Genomic DNA, 27,723 nt, shown 5'->3' on the forward strand with positions numbered 1-27,723 from the left:
ATCCATAAAGAGAAAAAGTAGATCAGTGGTTGTTTCAGGCTGGGGAGAATGGGAGAAGTAAGGAGTGACTGCTGACAGGTATGTATTTCATCTTTGGATGATAAAACTCTTTGGGAATAAGATAGTGCTGTTAGTGGCCCAGTATTGTGAACATGCTAGAAAGCACTGAAGCATACCATTTAAAGTGATGTATTTTATAGTAGGCGAATTATATATCAAACAATAATCTGATCTTCAAAAAATAAAAATATACCATATGATATAGCAATCCCACTTCTAGGTATATATCCAAAAGAATTAAAATATCTCAAAGAGATCTTTGCACAACCACATTCATAGTAGCATTATTCACAATAGCCAAGAAGTGAAGGTACGCTAATGTCCATTGACAGATGAACAGATAAACAAAATGTGGTATATATATACAATGGCATATTATTTCAGCCTTAAAAAAAAGGAAATCCTGTCACATGTTACAACATGGATGAGCTTTAAAGACATTATACTAAGGACTATACTTTCAGGGGTCATTTCTATAGTTTGTTACTAAAGACATTATACTAAATGAAATAAGCCAGTGAAAAACAGACAGATATTGTATAATACCACTTATATGAGTTAACTATAATAATCAAATTTATAGATATAGAAAGAATGTTATGTATCAGGAGCTGAGGGAAGGGAGCAAGGGAGAATTGTTTAATTAGTACAGGAATTTCAGTCCTGCAAGATGAAAAAGTTCTGGAGATCTGTTTCACAAAATATGTAAATATGGTTAACATGATCAAATATAGACTTAAAAATGATTAAGCTGGTAAATTTTAAGATATATGATTTTTACCATAATTTTTAAAAATATTAAAAATTAAGCCTATAAATATTCAGTTTAAGTAGTGTAAACGACTACCAACCTTTTGTATTTTCATTGCAGTTTCCAAAGGAAAATCGAGGCTGTAACGTATTAGAATTATCATCCCAATTGAGGTTTTTATATTGAAATGGGGGGATTGCCCACATTTATCTCTGGTGTGGCATTTGTAGTAAGGACAAGATCTTTTAATTGAAACTCTTTCATGAAATGATCTTTTTTGACCATTTTAGCACAATTCAATTATACAAAAAATGCAATGGGGAAATGAATAATCTTAAAATTTATTCCATAAAATATAAGAAACAATTTAGCACTGGCTGGCGTAGCCCAGTGGATTGAGCGTGGGCTGCGAACCAGGCATCGCAGGTTCAATTCCTAGTCAAGGCACATGCCTAGGTTGCAGGCCACAGCCCCCAGCAACCGCACATTGATGTCTCTCTCTCTCTCTCTCTCTCTCTCTCTCTCTCTCTCTCTCTCTCTCTCTCTCTCTCTCTCTCTCTCTCTCTCTCTCTCTCTCCCCTCTCTAAAAAGAAATAAAATCTGAAAAAAAGAAACAATTTAAACATAAAATGTATAAAAAGAAAAAATGTTATCCAAAGAAACAATATTTATGTATTAAAAAATGGGGCAAAATAGACTTTAAGACACAAATTGTTATGAGACACAGGGCATTTTACAATGGTAAAATGATGAATCCATCAAGAAAATATAACAATTATGTACTGAACAAAAGGGCCTATGGCCCTGGCTGGCATAGCTCAGTGGATTGAGCAAGGGCTGCAAACCAAAGCATTGAGGGTTTGATTCCCAGTCAGGGCACATGCCTAGGTTGCAGGTCACGGCCCCCAGCAACCGCACATTGATGTTTCTCTCTCTCTCTCTCTCTCTCTCTCTCCCCTTCCCTTCCTTCTCTAAAAATAAATAAATAATTTTTTTTAAAAAAAGAGGGCCTAAATTCTTGTAGCAAAAACTGATATAATTCAAGAGTAAAATGAACAATTCAACAATATTTGGAGGCTTTTATATCCTACTTTAAAAAAAAGATTTTATTTATTTATTTTTAGAGAGGGAAGGGAGGGAGAAAGAGAGAGAGAAACATCAATGTGCGGTTGCTGGGGGCCGTGGTCTGCAACCCAGGCATGTGCCCTGACTGAGAATCGAACCTGCGATGCTTTGGTTCGCAGCCCTCGCTCAATCCACTGAGCTATGCCAGCCAGGGATATATCCTACTTTTAATAATGGCTAGAATAGCCAAGGAGAAGATCAGCAAGGAAACAGAAAACTTGAAGAACACTTTGAATCAACCACACCTAACAGATTTTTTAGAACACATCATGCAACAGTAAAAATACACATTCTTTTCAAGCGCACATGGAACATTTTCCAGGAGAAACCATCTATTGGCCCACAAAATTAGTATCTTTTTTAAAATGAAATTCTTTTGAAAACTGAAGATGAAAATTTAAAAATATTTCTAAGATTATTTATTTATTTATTTTTAGACAGAAGGGAAGGGAGGAGAAAGAGAGGGAGAGAAACATCAATGTCTGGTTGCCTCTCATGTGCCCCTTACTGGGGACCTGGCCTGCAACCCAGGCATGGGCCCTGATTAGGAATCAAACCAGCAACCCTTTGGTTTGTAGGCCAGTGCTCAATCCACTGGACCACAACAGAATGAGCTAAAAATAGTTTTTTTTAAAATGAAATTCTACAAATTCTCTGGCCAAAATGTAATGAAATTAAAAATCAATAACAGATAGAAATTTGGAAATTCACACATGTGTGTAAATTAAACAATACTTTTCTAAATAACCAATGAGTAAAAGAAGAAGTTCAGGAAAACTAAAAAATACATTGAGATAAATGACAATTAAAATATAGCATACCAAAATTTATGAGCAACAAGAGCAGGGAGATTAATCTCATAAATGCCTACAATAAAAGAAAGAAAGAAAGAAAGAAAGAAAGAAAGAAAGAAAGAAAGAAAGAAAGAAAGAAAGAAAGAGAAAGATGTCAAATCACTGACCTAACCTACCACTTAGAAAAAGAAGAGCACACTAAACTCAAGGCAAAAGAAGGAAGAAAATAATACAGAGTAAAAATAAACCAAACACAAAATAGAAAAACAATAGAGAAAATCAAAGAAACCAAAAGCTGTTTCTTTGAAAAGATAACAAAATTGGCAAACTTTTAAATAGAATTATCAAGAAGAAAAGGAAAAAGACTTAAATTACAAAACTTAGTAATTAAAGTGAAGCTGTTGCTACTGATTTTACAGAGATGAAAATGATTATAAGAAAGTGCTATGGGATGTCCACTTTCACCACTCTTATTCAATATAGTACTGTAAGTCCTACCCACAGCAATCAGACAAGAAGAAAAAATAAAACGCATCTAAATTGGAAAGAAAGAAGTATGACTGTCTTCATTTAGATATGTCACAATATAGAGAACCCCAAAGATTCCATAAAAAAACTAATAGAACTGATCAATAAATTCAGCAAAGTAGCAGGATATAAAATTAATATTCAGAAATCAGTTGTATTTTATACGCCAATAAAAAATTAACAGAAAGGGAGATTAAGAAAACAATCCCATTCACAATGGCTTAAAAATGTATGAAATATCTAGGAATAAACCTAATCAAAGATGTAAAAGACCTGTACTAGGAAAACTTAAGATACTGAAGAAAGAAATCAAAGAAGATTCAAATAAGTGGAAGCACATACTATGTTAATGGATAGGAAGCATTAACAGTATTTAAATGTCCATACTACACAAAGCAATCTATAGATTCAATGCAACTCCTCTCAAGATTTCAATGATGTATTTCACAGAACTAGAACAAATATTTCAAAAATTTATAGGGAACCAAAAAGGCCCTGCATGTCAACAGCAATCCTGAGAAAGAAAAACAAAGTTGGAGGAATCATACTACCTAATATCAAACTATACTATAAGGCCATAGTAATCAAAACAGCATGGTACTGGCATAAAAACAGACACATAGATCAATGGAACACAATACAGACCCCAGAAATAAACCCATACCTTTATAGCCAACTAATATTTGACAAAGGAAGAAAAAATCATACAATGGGCTAAAGATAGTTTGTTCAATAAATGGTGCTGGGAAAGTTGGACAGATATGTGCAGAAAAATGAAACTATACCTTCTTACACCACACAAAAAGATATATTCAAAATGGAGTAAAGACTTATGTTAGACCCAAAACCATAAAAATCAAAGAAGAAAACATAGGCAGCAAAATTTCTAGCATTGCTTGTAGTAATAGTAATCAGATATCTCTCCCCAGGCAAGGGAAACAAAAGAAAAAGAAACAAATGGGACCACATCAAACTAAAAAGATTTTGCTCAGCAAAGGAAAGGGAGAAGTCAAAGAACTTACACACATGACTCGTGTACAAGAAATAAGTGGGGGGATTGCTGGAGGGAAGGGGTAGGGTATACCAGGTGGAGGGAGGGCAAAGGGGGAAACATTGGGACAACTGTAATAGCATAATCAATAAAATATAGTTAAAAAGAAGATAAACAGAATGATGACAAAACAGTTTTGAAAAAATAAAAATAAAGAGAAGGAAGAAGCAAAACTATTTCCACTCACAGATGCCATGATCTTATATATAGAAAACCCTCAGAAATACACACACACACAACTATTAAAGCTAAAAAGATGAGCTCAGGAAAGTTGCAAAATGAAAGACTAATATAGAAAAATTAGTTACATTTTAATACACTGAATAATACCATAATGAAATTAAGAAAACACATATGATAACATCAAAAATAATAACACATTTAATAATAAATTTAGCAAAAGAAGTGCAAAATGTCTACAATGAAAGCTGGAAAATGTTGTTGGAAAAAAGTAAAGGAGACCTAAATAAATGGAAACACATCCCATGTCCATGGATTAGAAAGTCTTATTATCCCTCAAATAATCTAGAGTCAACAAAATCCCTGTCAAAATTTCAGGTGCCTCCTTTGAAGAAATGGAAAAGCTGCTCATAACATTCTTATGGAAGCACAAGGGATTCCAAATAGCCAGACCAATGTTGAAAAAAGAAGAACAAAGTTGGAGGACTCACACTTCCCAATCTCAAAGTTTATCAGAAAACTACAGTAATGAATACTCTGTGGTATTGGCATAAGAATAAACATATAGATCAATGGAATAGAACAGAGAGTGTGGAAATAAAGCCACATATGTATGCTCAATTGAATTTGACAATGGTGCCAAGTCCATTCAATGTAGAAAGAATAACCTTGTTAACAATAAGTGCTGGGACAACTGGATATCCACATGCAAAAAGTGAATTTGGGCCCCTAATTCATACCATATATAAAAGTTAACTCAAAATGGACTTCTAATAACTCAATCTATAAAACCATTAGGAGGAAAGATTGCTATAAATCTTCATGGCTTCATGGAGTAGGCAATGTTTTTTTTTTTTAATTTGGCATCCAAAGCACAAGCAATAACAAGTAAGTTAGATAAAGCAGACTGCATCAAAATGAAAAGTTGTGTAGGTCAAAGGACAGTATAAAGAAAGTAAAAATACAAGCCACACAATGGGATAAAATATTTGCATATCATATATCTGAGTTTATACCTAGGCTATATAAACAATAGAAGTCAACAATAAAAAGACTAAAACCCCAATTAAAAATGATTTGAATATACATTTCTCCAAAGAAGATATACAAATAGCCAATAAGTATATGAAAAGATGCTCAACATTACTTGTCATTAGGGAAATGCCATTCAGGATTTCACTTATAACACAATGGTTATAATTAAAAAAAAGCAAACAGAAATTAACAAGTGTTGCAAGGATATGGATCAACTGGAACCCTCATACATTATTAGTGGAATGTAATATGGAAGAGCTGCTTTGGAAAAACTTTTGACACTTCCAGAAAAAGTTAATCATAAAGCTACCATATAACATAGCAATTCTACTTCAGCATATATACCCAAGGGAATTGAAAATATATAGTCACAGAAAACTTGTATACAAATGATTATAATAGCATTATTCATGATAGCCAAAGTAGAAACAACTCAAATATCCTTCAACTTTTGAATAGACAAACAAAATGCAATCTATCTATAAAATGGATTTCTATTCAGCCATAAAAATAATGAAGTACTGATGTGTGTCACCACACATGTGAGCCCTGAAAACATCTTGCTTAGTGAAAGAAGCCAAATACATAAGGCATATATCATGTGATTCCATTTACATGAAATGTCTAGGATAGCAAATCCATAGGGACAGAAAGTAGATAAAGAAAGAAGCAGAGACAGATAAAATAATGTACTTTCTCAAGATCACAAAGTTAGTAAGCAGCAAAGTCAGGATATGAAATCACATCTTTCAGATTCAGTGGCTCCTAACAACTCTACTGTCTTCATACATTCATCAGTCAGTACATGCTAAGCACCAAGAATAAAACCATGAATAAGACACAGCAAACATTACCGTCTAGGATCTCACAATAGAATATGAGAGACAGATGTGAAAACAAAAAAAGTGATGAAAATTGAAATCAGATACTTCAGAGAAGGAAAGGTTGCTAGTTCAGATCTTCAGAAGAGGCAAGGATCAAAGGAGTATGGATTTTATAGACGAAATAAAATATTACACTACCTGATATCAAATTAAACTGCAAGGCCATAGTAATCAAGACAGCATGGTACTGGCATAAAAACAGACACATGGGTCAATGAAACAGATAGAGAGCCCAGAAACAAACCCATGCCTATGTAGTTAATTGATATTTTACAAAGGAGGCAAAAACATACAATGGGATAAAAACAGTATAGTCAATAAATGTTGCTGGGAAAATTGGACATGTACATGCAAATTAATGAAACTAGACCACCTTCTTACAGCATATACAAGAATAAACTCAATGGATTAAAGACTTAAATGTTAGACTCAAAACCATGAAACTCCTAGAATGAAACATAGTAAAATATCAAACATTTCTCTTAGTAATATTTCTTCAGGCAAGGGAAACAAGAGGAAAAATTTTAAAATGGGACTATGTCAAACTAAGAAGTTTTGCATAGCAAGGGAAACCACAAGAAAAATGAAAAGACAACTTGCTAAGTGGGAGAACATGGTCACCAATGATACATCTGATATGAGTTTAATATCCAAAATTTATACAGAACTCATACAACTCAACACCAAAAAAATCAAACAATCCAGTTTCAAAATGTACAAAAAACCTGAATAGGCACTTCTCCAAAGAGGATATACAGATGATAAATAGACACATGAAAAAGATGCTCAACATGACTAATCACCAGAGACATGCAAATTAAAACCACAGTTAGATATCACCTCACACCTGTCAGAAGGGCTATCATTAATAAATCAATAATTACAAGTGTTGTTGAGGATGTGGAGCAAAGGGAACCCTTGTGCACTGTTGGTGAGAAAGCAGATTGGTGCAGCCACTGTGGAAAACAATATGGAAGTTCCTCAAAACATCAAAAATGGAACTGCCTATGACCCAGCAATTCCACTCCTGGGAATATATCCAAAGAAACCCCAAACACTAATTCGAAAGAAAATATGTACCCCCGTGTTCATTGCAGCGTTATTCACAACAGCTAAGTTATGGAAGCAACCCAGTGGTTGTTAACAAATGACTGGATAAAAAAAAGTGGTGGTTCAGGCCCTGACTGGTGTGGCTTAGTGGATTGGGTGCTGGCCTGCAAACCGAAAGTTTGCCGGTTCAATTCCCAGTCAGGGCACAGGCCAGGTCCCCAGCTAGGGGTGTGAGAGAGACAACCAGTCAATATATCTCTCACACATCGATGTTTCTCTTTCTCCCTCCCTTCCCCTCTCTCTAAAAAATAAATAAATTTTTTTAAAAGTGGTGGTTCATATATACAATGGAATGTTACTCAATCACAAAAAATAATGAAATCTTAGTATTTGCAACAGCATGGATGGACCTAGATGGTATTATGCTAGGTGAAATTAGTCAGTCAGAGAAAGACAAATAGTATATGTGGGATATAAAGAACAATATAAACAAGCAAAACAGAAACACAGTCATAGATACAGAGAACAGACTGATGGTTGCCAGAGGGCAGGAGAGGTGGGGAGACTTGGTGAAAAGGGTGAAGGGATTGAGACGTACAGATTGGTAGTTACAAAATAGTCATGGGGATGCAAAGTACAGCATAGGATATACAGCTAATAATAGTGTTATAACTATGTATGGTGCCTTGTGGATAATGGATATGTCAGGGGACATACATTGCAAAATATATAATTGTCTGGCCATTATGCTGTACATATGAAACTAATACAAAATAATATTGGATGTAAACTGTAATTGAAAATAAAAATAAAAACACATTGAAATCAAAAACACCAAAAAGTTTATTTTAATATTCTAGGTATTGCAAGTATATATATGCTGCATATACTTGTTGAATTACTATTAAAATCATTACATTTCAAATCATTAAAAAAGAGCATAGGCTTTGGAGTGCAACAGACCTGGGTTTTATTCCTCTTCTTCTATTTATTAGCTGTATGATCCTAACCAAGTTAATTAAACAAGGCCCCACTTATGTAATCTGTAAAATGGAAACAATATGTATCTCAAAGTATTTTTTGTGAATATTCCTTTGGTTAGTGCACATGAAGCACTTTACATAGTGCCTGCAACAAAGCGAGCCACAGTGGGCAAGTGAAAATGAATGGCTATCTTCCATTTGTATGGGAATAAATAGGACATCACCTGGTCACCTTCAAGCAAGGTGGGCAACTTCAGAGTTGGCATCTACCCCTCTGACAGGAGGCTTCCGATGGGAAGCAGGCAGATCAAGGTTGCTGTCCACTAGGCCCTCAGCATATCCTCGTGTACTGGAAGTAATCTAGTTATAACTGGACTGTTAAAGAGAAAAACTCACTTTTGTCCACCAATCACCTGCCAGCTTACCCCCACTTGAGACTCCTGAGGCTAATAATACTGACAAACCTAGGCCCAAACTGATGAAATGAGCATAAAACAGAAAGCTAACAGACGAGGCTGATGAGGAAAGGTTCTTTCAGGACAATGCCAGCCCACAACTGAAGAAGGAGTGATAGAAACAGAAAATCATGATTTTTCTGATCATAATGAAATAACTGATTCAGGACACAATCATCAATAGATTTATAAACCACTGGGTGAAAGCTGATGGGAAACTGGATATTCCCATGTTGCCGAAGTATCACTCCACTGATTATATGTTAAGCACTAGAGAAGAAACATTACAATGGAGGAATTAGTCTGTCACCACCCAAACCAACTGTTCAATTTTGTCATCACTAATAGTAGGACTTATGTGTCAGATACTCTGTGCCTCCTGATGTGTACAGCATCACCTCTAAATTATTTGTGCAAAAAATATTTAATGAAAACCAGATCAAACCTTTAGATCTAATATGCGGTTGTTGTGAAACACAGGGGAACAATTTAAAAGAACAAGTTAAACACCACCATGAGGAAATGATGCAAAAAACTCAGAAAGTGGGGCATTCAACAGAACTGACGTGGTATCTGAAACAAGTCAATGGCACAATCTTTTGTGTTCTGCCCACCAAATTCCAACATGGGGGCCCAGAGGTTCCCAGCACACATCTGACAAGCAACTCTCAGACACCACCTAGGTGTCCTACAATTCAACTCAATTCTGACAGTATGGCATCAGATTCCACAAGTTAAGGGTTCAGTCCTATAAGACCCCCTACCTCACCGTTACCTGTACTTCCAACCCATGAGCTATAAATCAGAGGTTCCCATGACCTGTGTCCTGGGTTTGATTAATTTGCTACAGTGGCTTTCAGAATTCATAGCAAAGTTTTACTTACTCAGAAACCGCCAGACAGAAGACATGCATAGGGCGAGGTACAGGGAAAGGGCTCAGGGCTTCCATGCCCTCTCCAGGTACCACACTCTCCCAACGCAACCATGTGTTCGCTGGTGCAGAAGTTCTCCAAACCCTGTACTTTTGGGCTTTTATAGAAGCTCCATTACATAGGCATGGTTGATTAAATCACTGGCCAGTGGTGCCTGATCCAACCTCCAGCTTGTCTCCCCTCTCAGAGAGAGGGACACTGAGAGTTTCAATCCTCTAATCACCTGGTTGGTTCCCCTGACAACCAGCTCCCATCCTTAAGTGCTTTCCAAAAGTCACCTTATTCACATAATAAAATACACCTTGATACCATGATGTTCTCATCAGTTAGGAAATGCCAAAAGTTTTAGCAGTTCTGTCATAAATGGGGACAAAGAAAAAAAGCCAAATATCTATTTCTTATCATAAATCGCAATATCACATACGGAGGCATAAAGGTGGAGAGATAGCAGGAGTATTCTACATTAGGAGAGATTTAAGAGGTATAACTATCAAATGATCCTTGATTGACGTCTGGTTTGAATAAACCAGGCATTTTTGGTATAATCAAGGAAATTTAGTTGCAGACTGGATATTAGAGAATATTAGGGAATTATTGTTAACTTTGTTGGCTGTGATAATTGTACTGTCATTATGAAGACAAAAATGTCATCTTGTTAATGATGTAAGAATTATGGAGAGGTGAAATATGATGTGTGTAATTGATTTTAAAATGTTTTAAAAACAGATTAATTGAATATAGAAAAATTATTATAATTGCCAAATTTAGGTGATGGTATATGAGTGTTCATTGAACTATTTCTTCTACTTTGCTGTTTGTTTGAAATTTTTCAAAATAAAAATGTTTTAAAATGAAGACTTTTTTCATACACACAAAAACTGAAGGAATTTATAACCAGCAGAATTGTAACACAGGAAATGTTAAAGGAAGTCTTTTAGGCAGAATGAAAATGTTATCAGATGGAAATTTGGACATACACAAAGGAATTAAGGATACCTAAAATGGATAATTTATGACTAAACATATAATTTTTTACTTATTTTTAAAAGTCACTTTAAAAGATCATTGAATCTTTTGCACTTGGGCCAGGGCTAGAGATTAAATATGGCCTCTGTCACACTGTAAAATTAAAATCTGTTAACAATTACAAATGGGCAATTACTAATAAAAATATGTAGTCTCACTTCTTTAGAAATTTGGAGGCTCTGGAAACTCTGGTCCTTATATTTCCTTTCAGAAACATTGTCTTGGGTTGAGTGACAGCTGGCTTTAATCTCCTTTTATAAAGGGGAAAACTGCAACATAATGAAACTGGTATTTGCCTTCTCAAAGAGAATGACAATTTTATATTGAAGGAAAAATCAGATGAAGGGAAATAGGCTTTAGAAGCACAGGAAAAGAAAGACCAAAGGGAGGCACCAGAACGTGTTCCACCTACAAGTTCATGGCTAACCTGTTAGGTTGCCAAGCTTGAGAAGCAACATGGCTTCTAATAGCACAATCTCTTCAGGGAAAACAAAAGTTTCTTACTTTTTTTCTGGGAGTTTTTGCCCTTTCTGAATGTTTAGAATAATTCATTTTATTTTATTTTTATCTTTTAATTTTTTTAAGCAAACTATTTTATTTATTTGTTTGTTTGTTTATTTATAGAGAGGGAAAGGAGGGAGATAGAGAAAGAGAGAGAAACATCAATGTGCAGTTGCTGGGGGTCATGGCCTGCAATCCATGCATGTACCCTGACTGGGAATCGAACCTGTGACACTTTGGTTCACAGCCCGCGCTCAATCCACTGAGCTACGCCAGCCAGGGCTTTATCTTTTAATTGTCTTTTTAATTTAATTGTTGTTCAAGTACAGTTGTCTCCATTTTACCTCCACCCTTGATTCTACCCCTCTTTGGTTTTGTCCATGATTTACTGGTGTTTGCAAAAGATAGCAGTTTAATTTTCTTTCTTTTAATAAATAACTCGTGGATTGGGACAGGTGGTACAGGTTCACTGGCTAGAGATTTGCTGTTTTTGTAAAGGTGCATGTTATCACTTTCAAAAGATGGTGGTTCATTTTTAAAAAGCCATTTTGGAAGACTTTACAGAGGTGAACAAAGCATGTGGGACAACCTATTTTTTTCTCCTCTTTCTCAAGTTTGTGGAACTTGAGAAAGTTGGTCCTCTGTGAGATGACCATAAAAATTATGGAATTCTTTCACGCCAAAGTTAGAGAAAAGAGTAACACTTGTATTGCCTTAGAGAGTGAATGCTTACAAAACCCGGTTTCTGGTCCCATTCTCTACACATATGAGTGATGTGGGGAAGGCATCAAGGGATGCTTAGCATCATCAGAGTCAAGTGTTTTGTCTGTCACAGCACTGCTTGCAATCTTACCCTGCATAAGCAGAGAGTCACATAGTCAAAAGTGTTTCCCAAATTCAGTGACTTGTTCTTGCATATGTAAAGTGCAGAAAAGGAGAATTTTCCACACTTACCCAAATAAATTTTAAAATGAAGGGAAAAGAATCACAGCTAAAATCATACTTAATGGTAAAGGATTGAATTCTTTCCCCCTAAGATCAGAAGTAAGACAAGGTGGTCTGCTCTCACCAGTTCTATGCAACATTGTACTGGAATTCTAGGTGAGGTAATTAGCACAGAAAATGACATTAAAAGGCATTCAAACTGTAAAGAAAGAGGAAAAATTATCTCTATTAGCAGATGACATGATCTAATATAGAAAAAGCCCTGAGGAATCCACCAAAAATCTATGAGAGCTAATAAATTAGCTTAGAAATCTCTCAAGATAAAGATTAATATACAAACATCAATTAAATTTCTATACACTTGCAACGAACAATACAAAAATAAAATTGAGAAAACAATCCCTAATTTTGAGCTATTTGATAATAATATCGATTAAAGGTCGTGTATATTGGAAAATCTACAGAATCATATGGTACAAATTATATATCATATGTTATATATATCAAATACACATAAAATAAGCAAAAATATAAAAAACAAGATGAAAATAATAATGTTTATATTTGTATCTGGCCAGAGAGCAGCATAGAAGAAATACACTTAGCTGAGAATGGTTGTCTCTGGGGCTCGTGGTTGCAGAGGTCTTTAATTTTTATTTGTCCACTTATTTATTTATTCATGTTTTAAATTTTAATAGACTTCATTTTTATGTTTTTATAATCTTATTTTTTTACTTTTTACGTTTTTTATTGAAATATGGTATACTTACAATATTTCATTAGCTTCAAGTGCACAACATAGTTATTCAACATTTATATAACTAACAAAGTGATCACCAGGATAAGGCTAGTAACCATCTGTCACCATACAAGGATATTATGATATTGACTATATTCCCTATGCTGTCCATGACTATCTCCATGACTTACCTATTTTACAAGTGGAAATTTGTACCTCTTTTTCTCCTTCACCTTCTTCACCCTTTCCCCCAAGCCCTCTTTAATCTTATTTAACATACTCCACACAGTATTGTATGACACTAAGTGGAGGAAAATTGGGCCTTTTAGTCATGTGTAAATCAGTGAGAAGTTCACTGGCCCGAGAATGAGAAAAACTATATTTTGATGCCAATTCTGTCCATCTTCCTCTCTGACCTTCCAGTTTTCTCATCTGTAAGGTTGGTTAACTATCCAGTTTCTAAAGTTCTCCCAGTTTTAACAAGCTACTGTTTTATGATTCTACATAATTCAAATTTTCTTCGTTAGAAAATAACATTATCAGCATAGGAAAATTGCCTTTGGTGGTTTCATGATCTAAAAGTAGCACAGGTCAAATTACAGAGGTTTTTTTGTTGTTGTTTGGTTTGTTTGTTTTGTACTTTTGTACATACACATAGGTTAGATATTCAGTTCCTACTTTGACACGGTTCTCTGTTTTTACCAGTTCACAACCCCTGACATGCCCTCCCTCCACCCCTATTCCAACTCTGTGCCCCATTGGTTCCTTGTTAGCAGCATTCACTTTCACAGAGATTGTAACGTTACTGAAAGAACACCAAAATACAATTCTGCTCACCATTAATCCTTGTCTATTCCAGCCCTCCACAGTACAATCGCCTCTCTATTTCACTCATTGCTCCCCCATCCACACAACCTGCACATATTTGCAGTCAATTCGGAGAAGTAATTACTTTTGTACTTCGAACACCACAAACCAACTCTTATTTCCACTCAACACAAATATCAATTAAGCATAAAATTCAATTTAGGATTGAAGTGCTACAGAACCACACACCAAAAAAGGTTGGGTGGGGGGAGGAATTCAGTCCTACTCTTTAACAGGATTTTAGGCCTCGTTTTTTAAAAGGGGAGAAAAAAGCAAAAATCCCTTCAAACAGTTTAAATTGTTCTATTTTTCATTTTTGTAGCATTTCTGGTGCCAAACAAGGTAAGAACCTCCAAATCTGTATTTAAGAAACAAAACAAAATGATGTTCCACGTTTTTCAGTAAAAGACATCCCAAAAGATGTCCTTTAAAAAACAGATTAAAATTACCATTTGAAGACTACTTAGATAATAATGGCAGAAACCCTTTCAAGGTAAATGAGGGTTGCTAAGGTTTAAGTTTGCTGATATGAGACACTTTGTCCTTGTGATTGATTTTACTGCAGCACACCATCATTTGAAATGCATGTGCTCATAGAAATCAAATATTGCAAAAAGAGTGAACATCAGATTTCATTGCATAAGTCATCCGATAACTTATCCTTATACTTATAACAAAATCCACCATCCTGGCAAATACAACAGAATCCTCCTAAACTAATATCACATAAAGATATTTTGTCTTGGGAAACAGTCCTCCCCTTACTGTTCTGAGTTATTCTCTTAATGATCTGTTTTTAATTTGAAGTTATGTGTGTGTGTGTGTGTGTGTGTGTGTGTGTGCATATACATATACAATACATCCACACAGAGACAAATGCCCACATACCTGATACAAACAAGGGGGCCGATCCTTGACCGGCCTGTCTTCCTTTTATTAATTCAATCTCTAATCACACATCAGAGCCTATAATCTTGAACTTTGAGAAACAAAATACATTCATCAATGTTTGAAAAGTAACACCCAAGAAATGCATTTCTAAATCCTTTAAAATAAACAAATTAAGAGTCCAAGAATAGGAATTCAAGGAGATTTAAATTTGAATTAGCTTAACTACTTTTGACAAGTTTACACATGAAAGACACCAAGATTGTATGTACTACTTGCTGCTTTAAGAAGTTTCATTCAGTCTGTGTATATAAAAAGTTTCGGCCAAAGTTAAATCAATCTCCTCTACTGATTTTCAACATTAGTCAAATACCCAGACCCCCCCAGCCACCTTTTTTGAACCTTGCTTTCAGCCTGACTTTTTCCCCAATTGAAATTCAGGCCCTCAATGGTTGGTTTTTCTGGCTTCTAAATGTTGATAAAAAAGGGTTTTCTCCACTCCCTCAATTTGATGTGACAGGCTTCTGACATGAATAATGGAAGCATTTCTTTCACAGGCAAATCAACTTAATTTAGCCAGCCTTTATACTCTCAGTGGGCAAGCCACAATCCCCGAGATTCCATGAGAGCCTTTAAGTTAGGCGAAATCTTTAGAATTTGCAGAAAATGTATAAAGTAAACAACACTTATTTTGTCACAATACTTGAATAACTTTTATGGAGGAGTTACAGATGAATATATTACTTCCTAATCAGATCTTGTTTTACAAGCAATTTGTGATGAACCCTCCAAGCTCAAGAGACACCAGCCCTCAGTCAGAAAAATAAGAGAAGCCTCTACGCAAATAAAATGTAAAGCCTGAAGGTTGAAAACAAAACTCAACCAAAAATGGAGAAAACAAAAAGCAAACACCCTCTCTCCTCTCCAAGAAAGTGACAAATAAAAATCAAGGTACATATATCTATCCTGTAGGGCCCAGTAGAGTTTATAATAGCATTAGAGAGGAACTATTTTGAACAATCCTTTTAATCAGAATCTTAGAGAACTGAAAAGGCAGCACTTCCTAGTCATCAGATTAAAAGGAATAGATCCTACAATCATTTTTACTTCCAAATTCAGGACACAATTATTCCCCTGAGAACATTTGGGAACATAAAGAAGACATGTAAATAATGCATTAGGGAAAAGGATTGGACTCATAAGAATAAAACTAAGATATATGTCTTGGACTTGGCCGTTGAGGAATGACTTAAAAATGAAGGCGACCAGCGTTGGAGTGCAGCAGATTGTGCATTAAAACAGTCCCTAACAGAACATGGTGTTTGGCATTTGCCCTTTGGCTATTGGTATCATTTATATAAGGGGGATATGGGAAGAAAGGAAAGAACATAGAACTGGGAATTTGGAGACCTGCTCCCAGCTCAGGCAGAAAATTTCCTGTGACCTTAAACAAGTCCCTTCCCCCTCCTGTGCCCCTGATTTCTCTTCTGTTCAATAAGAAGGTATAACTAGGTAATCTCTATCTCCATAGCCTGATGACAAAAGTCTAGACAAGCAATGATGAAAGTACTGAAGTATGACATATGATTCACAAAGCTTAAAGAACACTTACAACTCTGGGAGTGGGGCTTGAGCAGGTTTAGAAGATGCACCTTGAGCTTCCTCTGGCAGCTTTTCATCATTTACTGTTTCCAAAAATATAAAAAATGATGTGCTTGCACCCGCAAAGAAAACCCCAGCAACTGAATTTTTGGAGCAAAACCAGTTCTTTCTAGTCTAAACTGTTTTTCTTATCAACTTCTGAGAATACACATATTTATAAAATGGTAAATAATAATTGAGAATTTTACCTACATGCACATTTTTCCAGTACTCTTTAATGTATTATAATTTTCAGCATCCAAATAAAAACATAATTCTGTCCCACTAATACACATTTCCAATACAGACAGCTTTTGCTTTACTATTATTTAAAAATTTTTATGAAGATATATTCAAGCCACAAATAACTGGCTGCCTTCATGTCAGACTTTTCACAGAATATTTCAATCTCAATTTATATGTTAAGGTAAATTAGGAGGCAACTAATTGTTCCAGTAAAAAAATATGATGCACTAACTTTTAAATAATAATAAACCCTTAACTACAGTGAACTATTTTCATACAGATATTATTTCAGAAAATAAAGAACCATAGATTTTTTAAGAATACATATTTTACATGTCTTTAATTCTCCCCCTCTCTCTCCCTCCCAACCTCCCTCCCCCCCTCCCATCCTCCCTCCCCCTATAATTAGCTAATCAGCCAAATAGGGGTTCCAACAATTACAAATGTCAGGAAAGGGAGAAAAAAAGAAAAACAGGAACCTAGTCAAGGTAGAAAAACATCTTTGTACTTTAAAGGGTGTCCACCATTAACCTCACAAGAATTCTACTCCACCTTGATGGATTTGTTATTTCCAATTTTGACCCCTCCCATCTTCTTTCCCTATTATATTTGTTAGGTCAGTTAATTGGCTGATTAAGAATACTCTACGATTTGTATTAACTGGCAATTAGAATCAGACCCAAAGCATATAGGCTCCTTTTTGACATATAATGTAGTTTTCCCCTCCGTGCCTCAATTTCCTCCTCTTGAGAGTGTCACTTGAGTTACAAAGATTAATAAAGTCAAGTGAGTTTTAACTTCTGATTTTGTTAATTTAGCCTTTGTGTGGATATTTTAGCAGCATCCATACATATAATATCGCCTCAGTTGTTCTCAAACCAAACAGCGCTCATTTGAGAGAAACAATCATTTAGTCTCCAAACACGGAAAAAAGTATATCTGGGAATATTGTATATGCACAAACCCTAGAGATGTTTGCATCTGCTATAATAACAATTCTTATGTTTTATTCACAACACTTTCTTCCTATCCAGATCCATTCCAATAGAAGATCCACATGCCCCATTCAGAAAGCCCACAGGAGTGTGATATATGACCGGCCTTAGTCTCCCTGGCTTAGTTAAATTCTCTCACTGTCTCTTTCTATAACTTCTCTAAGACCAGCTGGCCCTTATCCATTACACAAGGTGTCCAATTATGAGCAAGGCAAATGCTCCCTTACAAACCCAAAATAGTTTGTATTACTATAAGAAAATGGTATACTTGTATTAAAATTATAACCTAGTGACACAGACCTGGGCATATCAATAATAACATGGGCAGCTGCAGAATGTACATATGGTATTGGGAGAGCAGTCCCAAAACAGTGCTAGAGGCAGGATAAGTAATAGTTAAACCCAAGAAGTTTGAATCAGATACAGCCAAAGTACTTCAGTACCACGTACTTAAAAGTGTGGCCTGGGGTTAGTAACTCAGACTGCGTGAACCTTGGTTTCTTCATCTGTAAAATGAGGATCATAATAGAAGCCACCTCATAGGGTTGAAGAGAAGATTATGAGATAATGCATGGAAATAGTTTATCTCAGAGCATGACATATAGTAAGGGTTCAATAAACAACAGCTATTGTTAACATGACTGTCTTTCTATTTACAGGCTGGTTGAGTAAACCAAGAGGCTGAAGGGAATGTTTACTCTTCTGTAGATAAGGTCTGAGAACTCAGGCAAACCTACAGGACAGAAATCAGAGAGCACAAAATCTCAGTGAGGGAAGGATGAAAAAGAGTTTACCATTGAAAACCCAGGGTTGGGGAAATGTAACATTCCTAGCAATGTTACACTCCTAAGTCAAAGGCAGGCTGATAGGACTGAGGAGGCCATGGTATTGTCCCGCTGCTGAGGTCTGCCAGTTATTCACAAAACCCACTGCACGTTTGGACTGAAACACATGGAGAACCACACCAGAATATTCAGTATCCCATGGCCTGTGGGATAAAGCATGGTTAAAAGCATGGACTGTGAAGCCAAAGTGCTTGGGTGTTAATCTCTGCTGTTACTAGATGTTTGGGTAACTTAGGCAATGCAGTTTTCCTCTTTGTGCCTCAATTTCCTACTCTGTAAAATAAGGGGCATATTAGGTCCTAATTTCTAACCCATGTTATAAAAATGTAATGAGTTAATATTTGTAAAACTCTTAGAAGAGTGCCTGACAAAAATGGGTTTTATGGGTTTTTGTTAAATAAATAAAACCTGTAATGTACTAGGAGCATTCACTTTGTCCTCATATCACTGGCATCCTGCCCTCCAACTGGCAACATTTGAGGAGACCTGATGATGTATTTCATCCTAGCGCCAGCTTTTCAAGACAGCAGCCGGATGACTCGAGGCCAGAAAGGCAAGACAGTGCTGTAGCCAAGAGCCCAAAAGCCAGTACCCACTTTTCTCATTTACTGATTTCATACCCCACTGACACACAATCACATATAGTATCCATCACTTTTATTGGTCCTTGAAACTGAAAGAAAAGAACAGGGAGTATAGCACTGGACAAAACTGGAAAGGCAGTGAAGTCTGTCCTTGAACCTTATTTTTCTCAGAACACTCCCCTCATCTCAGGAGCTGCCTTCTCCACTCCCTCCAGAAAGCAAATGTTAAACCCACCCATTTAAAAAAATCCAAATAGAAACAGAGTATTAGACTTGGAAGGTCTATGTCCAACTTTTATGTGCTCATATTATAGACGAGATCACTGGTGCCCATATAAGGGAAATGACTTTAGTGAAATGATAAAATTCATATTTTTCCCAATCTCTTAAGGTTCAGTATCAAGTTACATTGAGAAAAGAACAATGAGTCATTCTCATTGGAACATTTGCCGTTTGGATTCTTTGTAGACTGGCATGCCTTCTAAAAGTTCAAGCCAAATGCCACTTCACCGGTTTATGCTGTTTGCATGGGACATTCCAGTGAAAATCAAATGTCTTGGTCATAACATCTTGGTTTTGTTCTTTTCCCAGATTTGCATCACTAATATATGCAAGCACCATATAGTCCATGGGTATCTGGGGGGTTAAAACTACATGGGAAACATTGTCCTTTCATGGTTCTTTTTTCAGAGAGGAAATTCAGTTACTATGGCAAGTCTCCCCAAAGTCACATTTTTACTCTAACTGTGAACCTGGAAGATTGTTAATCACAGAACCAACAAATAAGTGGTGTGGATGATGTGTAGTAGTATGGAAACGAAGGAGAGGCAGAATTTAGAGATAAAATAGAAAGAGATTGTGCATGGTGACTATAATTGATAACTGTATAATTGAAATTAGCTCAGATAGTAGAATTTATATGTTCTCACACACAAAAAAAGGTAAATATGTTTGGTTAGGATGTGTTAATTAACTTGATGGAGGGGGAATTTTTTACACTGTATATATGTATTAAATCAACAAGTTATATACTTTATTTTTTAATTATATTTTATTGATTAGGCAGGATGGCCCCAGGCAGAACACAGGGTGGGGAGGGGCTGACTTTGGCCTATTTTCCCCCTTTGTCCAAATTTTCCCTCTTTGTTCCCTCCACCCACATACCCCACTCCCTCAGATAATCCCCAAAACATTGTTCATGTCCATGAGTCATCCATATAAGTTCTTTGGCTACTCCATTTCCTATACTGTACTTAACATGCCCATGGCTATTCTGTAACTATCTATCTGTACTTCTTAATCCCCTCACCTCCTCACTCATTCTCCTAAGCCTCCCTCCCATCTGGCAACCATAAAAACGCTCCCTGTGTCCATGATTCTGTCTCTGTTCATTTTGTTTGCTTAATTTGTTATGCCATTTTATTGTTAATAGTTTTGATCTTCTCTTTCTGAAATAAGTCCCTATAACATTTCATATAATAATGGTTTGGTAATGATGAAGTCCTTTACTTTTTTTTTGTCTGGGAAGCACTTTATCTGCTCTTCCATTCTAAATGATAGCTTTGCTGGGTAGAGCAATCTTGGTGGTAGGTCCCTGCTTTTCATAACTTTAAATATTTCCTGACAATCCCTTCTAGCCTACAAAGTTTCTTTTGAGAAATCAGATGACAGTCTTATGGGAACTCCTTTGTAAATAACTCTCTGCTTTTCTCTTGCTGCTTTTAAGATTCTCTTTATCTTTAACCTTTGGCATTGTAACTATGATGTGTCTTGGTGTGGGCCTCTTTGTACCCACCTTGTGCTTCCTGGACTTGAATGTCTATTTCCTTCACTAAATTAGGAAAGTTTTCTTTCATTTTTTTTTCAAATAGATTTCCAGTTTCTTGCTCTTTCTCTTTTCCTTGTGGTACCTCTATGATGTGAATGTTGGAACACTTGAATTTGTCCCAGAGGCTGCTTACACTATATTCGTTTTTTTAATTATTATTATTTTTTCTTCTAGTTGTTCTGATTGGCTGTAATTTGGTTCCTTACGTTCCAAATCATTGATTTTATTATCAGAGTCATCCAGTGTACTGGTGTTTCCCTGTAAATTGTTCTTTATTTCAATAGTGTATCCTTCATTTCTGACTGTTTCTGACTGGATCTTTTTATGCTGCTGAGGTCCTTACTAAGTTCCTTGACCATCCTTATAACCAGTGTTTTTGAACTCTGCATCTGATAAACTGCTTACCTCCATTTTGTTTAGTTCTTTTTCTGGAGTTTTGATATATTCTTTCATTTGGATCATATTTCTTTGTCTCCTCATTCTGGCATCCCCCTGTGTTGGTTTCTATGTATTAGGTAGAGCTGCTATGACTCCCTGTCTTGGTAGCATGACCTAATGTAATAGGTCTCCTGTAGGGTCCAGTAGCATAGCCTCCCGTGTCACCCAAGGTGGATACTCAAGGTACACCCTTTGTGTGGTTTGGGTACACCCTCCTCTTGTAGTTGAGCTTTGGTTGCTGTTGGTAGGTCAATGAGAGGGATTTACTGAGGCCAGTAAGATTCAAGGACTGGCTGTGACCCCTGACCACCAACCTCTGCTCTCCATGGAGGATCAGCTATGCAGGGGCAGGGTGCTGGTGCTCTGATGTGGTCTGTAGCCATCCACTGGGTGTGCAGGCTTTGGGGTTTCCCTGGTGGTGCAGGCCAAGGTCAGCCCCCCACCCTGTGTTCTGCCTGGGGCCATCCTGCATGAGCTATAAAGCAATCTGAGATGGCTGCTGCTTGTGCTCAGCGTGGCATTTTCCTGGGCGAAGCCAAGCTGTGAATCTAGGCTGGCTGCTGCTAGTGCCAAGCCTGGAGCCACTTATCAATAGGCATAGGGGCTGGTAGCTTCCCGAAGCCAACTGGTACTTGTTTGATATGATTTAGGAAGTTGTGCAGCATGAGCCAACACCAGCCATTCATATGAAAAAATCACTGTTAGAAGTTTGTGTGAGCCCTTAAGTTGGGTGGGTCAGAGTGTCAGGGGATATCCAGGGCAGGGCAAATAGTGCTAACCAGCTGATGGAGTCTCAAATATGGCACCCACTTGCCAGCTCTGTGGTTCTGTGGGGGGAGGATGCATAAAAGGGACAATAGCCTCTGCCTGCCTTTCTGTCTGGGACAGAGCTGCCCTCCAGCTCCCACCTTGATGCCAAATACTTCAGTTGCTCCCTGTATGTCATTGATGCCTTTCAAGCTGCTACCCCAGTGCTGGAGCTCAAAGAGAGTGAGTCTGAGTAAGTCTGTGTGTGGGTTCTTTAAGGGAAACTGTCTGAGACTCCAGAAGTTTCTTCCTTCAACTGAATCTCTGCTGGGTTTTGCAGCGAGAAATTATGGGAACTTAAGCTCCTGGCACTGGAACTCTGGGCTGGGGTCCTGGTTTGAGGCTGGAACTCCTCTATCCTGAGATGCCCCCCCCCAATTTTTATCCACCACACGTGGATATAAGACCAGCCCATTCCATGTCTTCACCCCTCCTTCCAGTCTGGATGGATGTGGTTTCTTTAATGCTGTAGTTGTCAGACTTCCATTCAACTCGATTTATGACAGTTCTGACTGATGGTCGTTCTATATTTTAGTTGTGATTTTGATGTGGTTGTGAGAGGATGTGAGCTGTGTTTACCTATGCTATCATCTTGACCAGGAGTCCAAGTTGTACACTTTAAATATCTTATAATTTTATTTGTCAATTATACCTCAATGAAGATGGGGGGTGGGGGAAAGAAAGATACTGTGGATCTAGCCTTCCCCTCATTTAAATGTGTTTTTAATGATTTGAGAAAGAGAGAGAGAAACATCAATTTTGTTTTTCCACTCGTCTATACATTTTTTCATGCACTGATCAGGGATCAAACCTGAAACCTTGGTATATTAAGATGACACTCACCAACTGAGCTACCTGTCTAGAGCTTTCCCCTTATTTTATATATGGATCATATATTTTATATATGAGGAAACTTAAGTCCAGAGAAAGCAAGTCAAAAAGCTAGGCAGGGTCAGAACAAGGTTGAGAACCCAGTCTCCTGGCTCTTAGTCCAGAGTTTGTTGCCCTGCATAACTTTATGCACAAATTTCAGTTTATGTAGAATTCCTTCAGCAATAAATATATGACTTTCAGTGAGGTGAATCATATTATCACAGGGCACATTATTTGGATTTGGTCTAACTTAAATTCACAGTCCCCTCTCTGTTAAACATGTTGCTTTCTTTTTGTGAGCAGAAAAATACTTTATTTTCAGTTAAAGCCTTTTCAGGAATTCTGAGTATGTGAGATGGATGTTGCTAGGGAATGCTAATAATAGGTCAAAATAGCACTCAAGCCCTCTATATGTCAGAACAAAAACTCCCTAGAAATATTTACTCAGCACTCTACCTTTTATCATTTGAAAACGCTTGGTGATATTCAATTAAGAGAAGGGCTTTTTTAAAGATAACCATACTGCATTTCAAGAAATCCAGTCATATAGCATTTTAACAGTGCATTTCTTTCCTTAATTTTCTTAGTTATCTGCTGATCTTTATTTGACAATGAAAAACCATACATTAACATTGCAGTTTAGAAGAAAATGTGTAACATTTCTTGCTATGTTATAGGTCAAGAGTTACAGCCTAAGTTTCATTTCTCTCCCATTAAAATTGCTTATTTGCCTCATCTCCATGTATATCAAATGGTAATAAGATACGGGATATATAAGGTTGTGACCCATGCCAGTAGGTTTTGCTGTTTCTAGGGGTTTTTTTGTTAATTGGTTGCATTGTATGTCAGATCGGATTCTTCCACGCCATTGTTAAGGTTGATGGTCCTTCAGAACATCATTGAAAAGAGAAATAGAAGGAGTTTCACCAAAACAAGGCTAAAAGTGAAATTTCCTAAGGGCAGGGAAATAATTTTTGCTTTTATGGTTTGGAAAATAAAAGTGCATTCTATCCTGTGAAACTCCTTGGGTATGAAAAAGAGTGTTTTACCAGGAAAAAAAGAGGAAAAAAAACAGTATGTAATTCTGCACTGATTTCAGAGGTTTCAGGTTAGAATACATTTCTAGAAATTAAAAAAAAACTGACTTATATGAAAAAATTATTCTAGTTTATGTCAAATAATGACCAGCCCAATGTACCTATGTATACTTGACATTACCTAATAAATGTCCACCTCGGCTGCTGGGTATAAGATTATATTTTAGAAATGAAATTATATGCTAATCTCTCCAGTGGTGCTCACTTTTTGAAGCAATGGAATTGTTTTATAATGTGAATAACCCCTTCTAATTTATCTATTGTTAGGTTGGATTTTTGTTTATTAAATTTCTTAACACAGAGCTAGCCTTCCTATCCTTATCTCTCAGCATTTGAAGGATTGTACTCAGGGGGACATGTGAAAGGAGTAGAGGCAAGGTAAGGACACTGGCCAGGACACTGGAAGTCAAAAGACCTTGGTTCAATCCAGCTCTACTACTTACTAGCCAAAGGATGGTGGCCAAGTCAGTATATCTTTCTGGGCTTCAATAATGTCAGATCACGTGGGGATTTCCCTGTAGTAATGTCAGAGAAACTATGAGAATCAAATGTAATCATCTGTGGAAAAACACTTGAACTGTATGCTTGACAAATAAAGTTGATAATTAATAATAATTAAATTTCCCCTACTCCCCCTTCCACAGCTGACAATGGAAATGATAATCAGTAGTTCCCTAACCAGAAGGTCCCACATCGAGGAACATACTTTAATCAAATAGCCTGGTTGCAGCCCTAGCTGAAAAGGAAAAGAATGCAGTTAGGTAACATCAGAAAAGTCACATTTAGTTGGAGCTAACTTAGCCTATGTGGAATCTCTGACACTGGCATATTGTGTGAAAGAAAAATAGTTTCACTCCATATTGACTGAGTGGGGAAAATGTGTGTAGAAAATCCCCAGGTGATCAGTGAACTTCAACTCGGTTAGAATCTACTTCAAATTTGATGAAATTGGTAATTTTGCCAGTCTCCAAGTCAATACAAATGGTGTCGTTCACCTCGATGAAGGGGTCAGGGTAGCAGGGTGTGTGAGCATCATGAACCACCATATGAGGGATTCCTTTTGCTCCCACAAAGATTTGTCTCACTCTGCACAATTTGTACTTGTCATTCTCAGGTGTAATCTGATGAACAGCAAAGTGACCCTTACTTTCATAGATCAGACAGAAATTCTTTTCAGTCTTATGATATCCATAAAACAAGCAGACTAAGTTATATTGGTTCAAACCTTGCCATCAATCTTAATAAACAGTTACATGCAGATCTTCTTTACTTCATCTCATGTTAGTGCATACTTAAGCCTGTACCTTAGTAAAAACTGAGAGAGAGACATTCAGTTTGTGGGGACCAGTAGTTAGACGAGGAACAACACACTGCTTAGTTTATCCAGTAGCCAATGCTTTGGTGTGCAATACACTTCAGATGCTTCTTGGGACCACAAGCCATGGTGGTGCAATGTGGGAGAGCTTTGCCTGCAGAGCCCCCCGTCCACAATGGATGAGAATACGTCTACCAAGATATGACCTGCTTGGAGAGGAAAGGTGGCCGATCTCTCAAAGGAGAAGGGCCAGGAGCCTGTTCCTCAATGGGGTTTTATTGCGTTCAATTTGCACAGGAATATAGGTAAAGCTCATCAATCATTGTTAGGCAGTAATGATCAAACAATAGGGAACATACAAAGAACTCTGAGGGCTTATTCTGAGTCAGGGTCAGATAGCTAAGGGGCTATAAAACTTTGGGAAACAAACTCATTTCATGCTTGGACCCTTATCAGAAAATTGAGGGCATTCTTAGCAAAGAATGTTTCACAGGATTTTATGCATTCTTTCTTAGGCCTGATCGCCCCAGGAACTGACTGTTCCTGCCCAGGACTACACCAGCATTGTTTCAGGCTTAAGTCAGGCAGGGGAAGTAAGACAGCCAAGAGATTAGGAGACTTCTCACAGACAGAATGAGGACTCAGGCTATGTCAAAGCCAAGGGGTGATGGTCCATCACGCCCTTTCTCTATAGGCCCCCAAGTCTTTCCCTGAGGGCCTCTTCATGACTGTGCCTGTCTTAAGTCATCCCTCCCTTGAGGAATCTTACCCATCATTGGCTAATCAGTGATCTGCCTGGGGCCAAGCAGGTCAAAGTAAAAGGGGGTAGTACAGCGCCCCTGCCAGGGAGACAAGCTTTGTCTCCTTAGCGGCTTAATGGCCCCAAGGTCTCTTACTCAGCCTTAGCCGTAGGGGGTTACAGCTTCTGAAACCAGTCAGAGCGGTTCCCAACAGTGCAAGGCATTCAGAGTCATTATCACTGTTCTTCAAGCAAAGTGTTTGATGATTTCAGATGTGACAACAGGTCCATTCTGGATAGATCTGAGTATAACAGTGTTGTTAAATTCCTTAAAAGAAGTCAGTATACTTGAGTTATCATAAGCTTCCATCCCAACTAGGTGCTTGATCCATCAATGATAATATTGTCCAATACAGGAGCCACAGGCTACATGTGCTTATTGAGCACATGTGTCAAGGCTAAATTGAGATATATTGTAAATATATAATGTGCACTGAGAGTCTTCTGGTCAGGATGGAGGCATAGGAAAACATGTCTTGCCTCCTTGCACAACTACAAAAATTACAACTACAAAACAAGTATTATGCAGAATTGTCAGAAAATCAAGCTGTATGGAAGTCCGACAACCAAGGATTTAAAGAAGCCACATTCATCCAGATGGGTAGGAGAGGTGGAGATGCAGAGGTGCACAGAGAAGTGCAAAGAACGAGAGAGGAACAGAGAGGTGCAGAGACATGAAGGGGCACAGACAGGTGCAGAGATGTGGAACACTCAGTTCCACATCCACATGTGGTGGATAAAAATTGAGAGGGATACCTCAGAAGCAAGGGATCCCAGCCCCAGACCAGACCACCTAGCCTAGGGTTCCAGCCACAGGATAATAAATCTCCATAAATTCTGGCTGTAAAAAACAGTGGGGTTGGGACAGTGGAAGAAACCTCGGGATTCTCAAGAGACTCCTCTTAAAGGGTCCACATTGGACTTAGGACTTATGCAGACTCACTCCCTCTAGGCTTCAGTACCAGTGGCATATGGGGAGAAATTGAAGTGACTGGCAACAGGGCAAGTGCTAAGAGACAGCATCCTCCTGGGCAAAACTCCAGAGGCTAGACAATGGCATTGTCCCCTCTCTGAGCCCTTCCCCACATAGAGCCACAAAGCGGTGACACGGGTTGTCCTGCCCTGGCAATTACCTAAGGCTCCATCCCATACAACTTACAGGTGTACTTTTCTATAATAGGCCACACTACTAAGACACGGAGTCAAAGTAGCTCTCCCTAATACACAGAAACAAATACAGAGAGGCTGCCAAAATTAGGAGACAAAGAAATATGGCCCAAATGAAAGAACAGAACAAAGCTCCAGAAAAAGAACTAAACGAAACAGAGATAAGCAACCTATCAGATGCAGAGTTCAAAACACTGGTTACCAGGATGCTCCAGGAACTCATTCCGTAGTTCAACAGCATGAAAAAGACCCAGGCAGAAATGAAGGTTACATTAAGCGAAATAAAGAAAAATC

General features: G+C 37.3%; 2 pseudogenes; one reads left to right on the plus strand and one right to left on the minus strand.

Moving 5' to 3' along the window:
• The first annotated feature begins 508 nt into the window (after nt 1-508).
• Nucleotides 509-599, plus strand: LOC123819164 (annotated as a pseudogene).
• A 24,451-nt stretch (nt 600-25,050) lies between these two features.
• On the minus strand, nt 25,051-25,591 carry LOC123819059 (annotated as a pseudogene).
• Nucleotides 25,592-27,723: the final 2,132 nt, after the last annotated feature.

Source organism: Phyllostomus hastatus, unplaced genomic scaffold (assembly GCF_019186645.2).
Source record: "Phyllostomus hastatus isolate PE091 unplaced genomic scaffold, TTU_PhHast_1.1 phas_contig_30, whole genome shotgun sequence".
NCBI lineage: Eukaryota > Metazoa > Chordata > Mammalia > Chiroptera > Phyllostomidae > Phyllostomus > Phyllostomus hastatus.